Genomic DNA, 8,079 nt, shown 5'->3' on the forward strand with positions numbered 1-8,079 from the left:
ACTGCCCAGAATGAGAAGGCTCGAGCCTGGCAGGTGGAGAAGGCTCCGAATCTGGCCAGATGTTGGGCAGGGAGCTGCCCCTTGCTGTGGGGAGAGCAGCCTCCGCCCAGCACAGCCAAGGCGGTGCCTGGAGAAATGAAATCATTTCAAACTATTTCCCGATGAATCCAGATTCCCCAGTAATCTGGTTTGAGCCATCTGCAGTTGTGAGCCTGGTTATTTGTCGTCTGTCTGCTGCCGGGGAGCAGGGCTTTGTGCCTCGTCCCTGTGGTGTCCCCAGCACCTAGAACAGAGCCTGGCACACTATATTTGCTCAACAACTGAAGAAATGAATGATCAGTACCGGCCCCTCTTCCGGCTCCAGAGCTGAATTCCCTGCCTCCTGTGCATCAACCTCAATCTGTCCGAAGCAGTCCTGGGCTCCCCTGCTCTGCTGTTGGCTCCTCCCGTGCAGGGCCTGGGGCCCGGTCTGCTGCCCCTTCTTGCTCACATCCATCCTGGCTGTGCAGTGCTGTTCCTCCCCCTGGAATGTGGGTGTGTGAGAGAAGTGACCTCTTCTGGGTGGCTGGTATGTACCAGCACTTCTCATGGTTAGTGATCTTGGGACCCAGCAGAGCTGGGGTCTTCTCTCTTCTGCTTTTCCTGTGACATTTCCTCCTCGCTGCCCTGCTTTTGGGGGTGGCAGGGGCAGGATGACTGTTCAGGGCGAAGGAGGGATGCCAATGGGACTGGAGGGATTTTTAGTGGTGTCCACAGCCCCTGGTTCCTCTGTCCCACCCCCCGCCCCCCCCGTGGTCACAGCTGCCCCACCTTGACCCTTCCCACAGGTGGGGGCAAGGCCACAGCCCCAACCTCCCACTTCAAAAAAAGGGAGGGAGGGGCGCCTGGGTGGCTCAGTCGTTTAGCGTCTGCCTTCGGCTCAGGTCATGGTCCCAGGGTCCTGGGATCGAGCCCTGCATCAGGGTCCTGGGATCAAGCCCTGCATCAGGGTCCTGGGATCAAGCCCCGCATCGGGCTCCCTGCTCCACGGGAAGCCTGCTTCTCCCTCTCACACTCCCCCTGCTTGTGTTCCCTCTCTTGCTGTCTCTCTCTGTCAAATAAATAAATAAAATCTTAAAAAAAAAAAAAAAAGGAAGAGGGATGGAAAGAACCTTAGGCCTTTTTGTTGATATCTCTGGAAAACTCCTGCAGGTTCATGTCTGGAGGCTCCAGCCCGGCAGCCTCCCCCCTGGCACAGAGCCTTCTTTTGTGTTCCGAGGAGGATGATGGGGGGATCCTGGGCCTCTGGAAATGGGAAAGAGAGACCTGGGCACTTGCTGCCCTAGGTCTGTACACTTGTCTTCTGGGGAGGACCTTCGTCTTCCTCCTCCTTCAGGACCCTCCTGCCACGACATGCTCAGCCCTCCCTCCATCCCAAACCACGCTGACCTCCTGAGCCCTGCCAGGGGAGTGGGCAGAAGGGCAGTGGGAGGGAGACTCAGCCAACAGCTGAGCAGGCCACCTTTGGGGGCAGTGCCTCTGGACAGGCTAGTGGGACCCACAACTATGCCAGCTCTGGGGAACAAAAGTGGCCTGCGAGGGACAAAAGTGGCCACGAGCCAGATTCCCATGCACTGAGGAGCGAGGGGAGGCCGCAGTCCGGGTCTTCTCAGGATGAGAGGCCGCCCAGGCTATGATTCAGAGCTCAGGCCTGGGGTTCTGACTGCTTGTTCGGTGACCTGGGGTGAGTCACTTCCTGTCATGGGTTGAATTGTGTCCCCCCTCAAAAGATGTGCTGATGTCCTAATCCCCAGTACCTCAGAATGTGATCCTATTTGGAAAAAGAGTTGTTGCAGATGCAATTCAAGGTGAGGTCACACTGGAGTACCGTCCCCACAGAAGAGCAGGGACACCTGGGGAGAGTGCTGGGTGACAGTGGGAGCACAGACTGGGATCACGCAGCTTCGAGCCGGGGACTGCTGGCAACACCAGAAGAATGGGAAAGCCACGGAACAATTGTCCCACAGACTTTGAGAGAGTGTGACCCTGCCAACACCTTGGTTTTGGACGTCTAGCCTCTAGAACTGGGAGCGAACAAATTTCTATTGTTTTAAGCCAATCTGTGGTAATCTGTGATCAGAGCCCCAGGAACCGAACATCATTCGTCCTCTCTCAACCTCAGGCTCTCAATCTGTGAAATGGGACGCCAACAGCCACCTGGCAGGGAGAATTAAAGAGCACCTGTCAGGCCTCCTGCGAAGGGCTGGCAGGGGTTATCACACCATTGCTCTCGATCAGCTCTGGGCGACCGTCCGGGAATGGATAAGATGCTATTTCCCTGCATGGATATGTGACGGCAGCAAGGGCCTGATCCCGCGGGGCAGCAAGGGAGATGAGGGAGCCCAGAGAACAGGGGAGAAGGGGATACAGGGCAGCAGTGGGGGTGGGGCTCCCCAGGCCGTGTGTGGCCTGACACTCAGAGGGGTCTGCGTAGGGGGCTCCTTCCTCTTGGATTGCTGTGTCCTTCAGCTTGTCAGCTTTGCTTGCTGCTGTGACCTTTCCCTTCCTCTGGGCTGACCGTGACTTTAAGAGGGAGAGGGTGCGGGCGCCTGGGTGGCTCAGTTGGTTAAGCGACTGCCTTTGGCTCAGGTCACGATCCTGGAGTCCCGGGATCGAGTCCCGCATCGGGCTCCCTGCTCGGCGGGGAGTCTGCTTCTCCCTCTGACCCTCCTCCCTCTCATTCTGTCTCAAATAAATAAATAAAATCTTTTAAAAAAAAGAGGGAGAGGGTGCTGAGGCAGGGGCTGCCCCCTACAGGTTGAATGGGTCTCTGAGAATGGGGGGAGTCCTGGAACCTGCATCTAGGGCTCTCAGAGGTTGGCGAGACCCCTGGCCTCCTGGCTCACTTTTCACCCAATATTCTGGGCAGGAGCACAGAGCATGGATGCATCCAGTCTCCCCCTCTGCCCCCTACTTTCAGAACACATCCCACAGTCTCCCTGGGCTCCATCCCTTCCCACCACACTTTCCCGTCAGCCGCTTCTGAAGTGCTTGGGAGGGGAAGGGGGTCATCCCCACCACTCTCCCCTCCTCCAGGCCAGACCACCTTCTCCAGTGTGGCCACTCCCCCTACCTTGGCCGCTGAGATCCTTTGGCAGGGGGGCTCTGCTTTTCTGTTTCAATCAGAGACCCCCAACTTCTTTTCTTTTCATTTAATGAGAAAAGTTGGAGCGTTCAAAGGAATTTTGCTAAAATTTCCAGGAAAACAGAAAGAGAAAATACAAAAACGCAGGTGCACCTGAGTTTATAGAGCGTGCTGCAGTGTTCATTACAACACTCCAGGGTGGGCACCCCTGCGGGCGGCTGGGGGCTGAGTGGCTCACCCCTCAGGCTGAACCGGATGAACTCGCCATTCTGTCCATCGAAAGGGTCAGGTACATTCAGAAAAGACCTGTAACAGTTTTATTTAAAAATGTCGATATTAGGGGCGCCCGGGTAGCTCAGTGGGTTAAGCCTCTGCCTTTGGCTCAGGTCATGATCTCAGGGGCCTGGGATCAGGCTCCCTGCTCAGCGGAGAGTCTGCTTCTCCCTCTGCCTCTCCATTCCCCTGTTTCTGCTCCCTCTCTCTCAAATAAATAAATAAAATCTTTAAAAAAATAATAAAAACATCGATATTTACAACATGCTAGAAATCATGTCTTTTTTTTTTTTTTTTTTACCATTTAAACATGATGGAAACCTTTAGAGAAGGAGGGTGTTGAGGCAAAATTCTTCTAAGTTGAAAAGATGCAAAATTTTGCATCCCACTGCTCAACCTCTTGATGGAAAGGATGCAAACCCTTTCGCAGGTCTGCCTGTCCCCCCTCCCTTTCCGTGCCTATTGTCTTTCCCGTGGTCTCTCTCCTAGGCTTCCCTTCCCTTTTCTCAGTCATGCTATCTTTTGTGTTTCTTTGAAACTTGCTAATTGAACACCCTCGACTGTTTATTTCGACTGTAATATTCACATTTCTCCTCCTCTTACATGATAGATCCTTCCTGATCAATAATTTTTATTCTTATTGCTTCCAAATCTTTTTGTTACCACGAGATGATCATTTTAGAAAACACTATCTCTCTGACGAAGACACATCTACTGGACTCATGTGGTTCCCTTCAGTGTTCCTTCTGTTTATTTTCTTTTGTTACGATAAACCAAAATTAGATTTAATAAATTATATTTAAAATATTCAATCAGATCCCTTTACAGCAATCCTTCTATCAATTTATCTCTCTAAACCTCTTATCCGCATCAACACAAAAAGAGGTTTCTGGAAATGGTGGTTATTCATTAATTACAGCTATTTCTGATAGGGAGATTTATTCTTATTTTGTTGTGCTTTTTCCTTTTTCCTTTGTGCTTCCCTGCCTCGCTTGAATTCTCTAAAACCAGCAGGTAGTCTTTATACAAATGCAAAACATGAAGAGCATAAAAGAAAAGTAGGGACACCAGGAAGAAAATTATCAATGATACAAAGTCTGTGGCTGTAGTATTTTTTTTTTTTTAAAGATTTTATTTATTCATTTGAGACACAGAGATACAGAGAGAGAGAGAGCATGAGCAGTGGGAGAGGCAGAGGGAGAGGAAGAAGCAGACTCCCCGCTGAGTCAGGAGCCCGATGTGGGACTTGATCCCAGGACCCTGGGATCATGACCTGAGCCGAAGGCAGACGCTTAACCATCTGAGCCACCCAGGCGCCCTGTGGCTTTAGTATTTCACCCAATAAATTTTAAAGTCAAAAGTTGGTTGGATATAGGTAATTTCATGTGGTTCAATGTATTACAATGACTTTTATCATGTTTGAGGCAAGTGTTAACAGACCCATTTTACAGGGAAGGCCACTGAGGCTCAGAGAAGTTGAGTGGCATGCCCAAGACCCCACTAGAAGCTAGAGGAGCAGGGATGAAAGACTGTCCTACTGGCTATGGAGGGCCACACCCTTGACCGCAGCCCAGCCTTGCCTCCCGAGTCCACGGGTGCCTCCCGAATATGCTGACCTGCCAGGGTTTGCCCAGTGTTCAACACAAAGGAGGAAGGCTCTTCTTGAAGGGGTGGAGGGTTTGCCTCCCCCTACAGGAAGGGACGCCTGGCTGTGCTGGGGAGGGGCAGGAGCAGCTGAGATGACACCTGGGGGTGGGGGGGTCTGGGAATGGCAGACAAAGCAGCCGGCAGAGATCAGGGGCCAAGAAGACTTGGAGCATGGAGGAAGAGGAGAACTCAAGGCCGAGGATGCCTGCCACCAAGGTCCTTCCAGCAGCCATCTTGCACCCCCAGGGCCCCTGAGGTCTGGAAGGCCCTGTCAGGGGGGCCTTAGCCACTCTCCCCTTTCTGAGTCTAGCTGCCAGGTGATGGTTCGGAGGGGAGCGCGCAAACACCAGGGACCCTCCACACCCAGGCCCCCTTGCGCGGAGCCCCAGGCCCCATCCCTGGGGTTCAGCAGAAGCTGCCAGCCAGGGACCAGAGGCTGGGGAGGGGGGAAGGGGCCCGTGGAGGGGGGGAACCCATAAATCTCCTGAGGAAATTATGAGGTAAGGTGTAAACAAGGCGCTTTGCCTGCTGCAGCCACCCCCTCTCCTGCACACACACGCACGCACACACACGCACACACACACACACACGCTAAAGCGCGGCCCATCTGCAGGGTAATGGCTTTGCGACAGCAGGACCCGTCCCTTCCCCAGATCAGGAACCTGCAAAGAGCTACCACCTGGGTTCTAAGAAAAGGCCTCCGAATGCCTGTTTCAGGATGAGGATACTGGGGGCTAATCTCCTGTCCCCCTTTAGCCAGCTGGCCTTGGTGGGGGCAGCAAAGCCCCAGGAAAGAAAGTGGGGCAAGCTGAATCTTCCAGGCTGCTTGGGACCCTGAGGTATGGCGATGTGGGGGGGTGGGCTGGCCCTCGGGGTCCCTCATGTCCCACCCCAGGGCTCAGCCCAGCCTGCAGTCTGACGCGGGGGTGTTGGTGAATCATGCCTACCAGCCCGACAATAAAGCCAGGGCTCCATGACTCTGGTGGCAGCAGAGCATCCTGCCCACCTGCGGGCACACCCAGATTGCATTTGCTGAAATAAATTGCTGGAGAAAATAAATCCTGCACACATGATTAATGGGAGGCAGGGAGGCAGGCAGCCGCCGCCAAGAGCCGCTGGGGAACAGAGTGACAGCCAGGCACAAAGCCAGCGCTACCGTGGGGCCTCAGAGCAGGGGCTCTGGTGGCTGCACAGTCACGGGGGTCATTGTAGCCCCGGCATTGCCCCCGAACAGGGGGTCTGAGCCTGCAGGAGGACGAGGCCCCCAGGGGCTCAGGCCAGGCCCCGGCATGGCTCTCTGTCATTGCAGGTGGTGTGGAGGGGGCTGATCCTGAGCTTGGACCTACCCTGACCTCGGTCTGACTGCTCCTGGCCACTGGGGGTCCCCAGGGACCAGAGTAGGGGAAAAGTAAAGCTAGGGTCTCCGGAGGAGGGACAAGGGCTGAGGAGAAGGAACTTCCCTACCGGCCAGTTGGGAGTTCTGGAGCAAATCACTTCCCGTCTGGGCCTCAGTCTCCTGGCCTGCTCAATGGACCTAGTACCTGTGCCTCCAGGGGGCCGTCCCAGCCAACAGAGGGGTATGCAGCATCTCTGATGGGCCCACATTGCGCTGGGGACTGGGGTACAGTCTCTGCCTGCAGGGAGCTTAGAGGCAAACATTGAAAATCATCATCATCATAATGACATAATATGGAAGTCATTTCTTTTTTTAAGATTTTTTATTTATTTGAAAGAGAGAGAATGAGAAAGAGCACATGAGAGGGAGGAGGGTCAGAGGGAGAAGCAGACTCCCCGCTGAGCAGGGAGCCCGACGCGGGACCCGATCCCGGGACTCCAGGATCATGACCTGAGCCGAAGGCAGTCGCTTAACCAACTGAGCCACCCAGGCGCCCAATATGGAAGTCATTTCAAACGCACAAGGTGCTGTGAAGGAGAAGGCCTGAGTACTGGGGGGGGGGGGGGGGGGGGCGGCGGATAGGGTTACAGTCTGGAGGTCAAGGTAGGCTTCCTGGGAGCACTGAACACAAGAGACTTTGTGGCACAAACGCAAAAGTTTGACAGTACGCGCTGTTGGCGAAGCTGCTGGGAGATAGTCTTGTCCCTGCCTGGGGAGGGCCCGGTGGCAGAAGCTCCAGGTAGGGCAGCAGGAAGTACCTGCTCAAACCCCTACCTGAATTACAAACGCTCTTATTTCATAACTAGCTCTTCGCCAAGGGCATTTTATCCCACAGATATGTGCAAAAGCACATTTATGGAATGATGGATGTACACAGATATTCACTGCATGGTTGTTAGTGAGAGCAAAAAAGTAACAACCCAGGGCGCCTGGGTGGCTCAGTCGGTTAAGCGTCTGCCTTCGGCTCAGGTCATGATCTCTGAGTCCTGGGATGGAGTCCTACGTGGGGGTGGGGGGGTGTCCCTGCTCACCGGGGAGTCCGCTTCTTCCTCTGCCCCTCCCCCTGCTTGTGCGTGCTCTCTCTCTCTGACAAATAAATAAATAAATCTTAAAAAAAATAGTAACAACCCAGGTACTCATTGGAAAAGTGGCGCCACGGAGTGGAATATTATGCAGCGATAAAAAGGGACAAGGAATCTATCGTTAGGGAAAGAATGTCAAGATAGATTTAGTGAGAACGATACCCAGAACAGTGTACACAGTATGCTTCCTTTTGTATAAGAAAGGAGGAAAATGAGAACAGAGATTTTTATTTTCCTCAGAAGACCACACAAGAAATCGTAAAAGTAGCCGCCGGGGTTATGTGGGAGGAGACCAGGTGCATGGGGACAGCGTGGCAGGGAGGCTTTTTACTTCGTATTGCTTCGATTTTTGAAGCTACTGGATGTATTACCTACTGCAAAACCTGTTTAAAATAGTATTTTAGGGACTTTGTTTCTTCCTGGAGGGCGTCGCAGTACCTCGAGACGCCGGAGGAGGGAGCTAGTTGGTTTCCCTGGTTCGGGCCCGCCCTCAAGCTGGGGCGGCCCGCGACCGAGTGAGTATGCGAGCGCTGGCCTGTTCTGAACGAACCAGGTTT

Source organism: Mirounga leonina, unplaced genomic scaffold, assembly GCF_011800145.1.
Source record: "Mirounga leonina isolate KUSES-001 unplaced genomic scaffold, KU_Mleo_1.0 Mir_151, whole genome shotgun sequence".
In the NCBI taxonomy this organism is placed as follows: Eukaryota; Metazoa; Chordata; class Mammalia; order Carnivora; family Phocidae; genus Mirounga; species Mirounga leonina.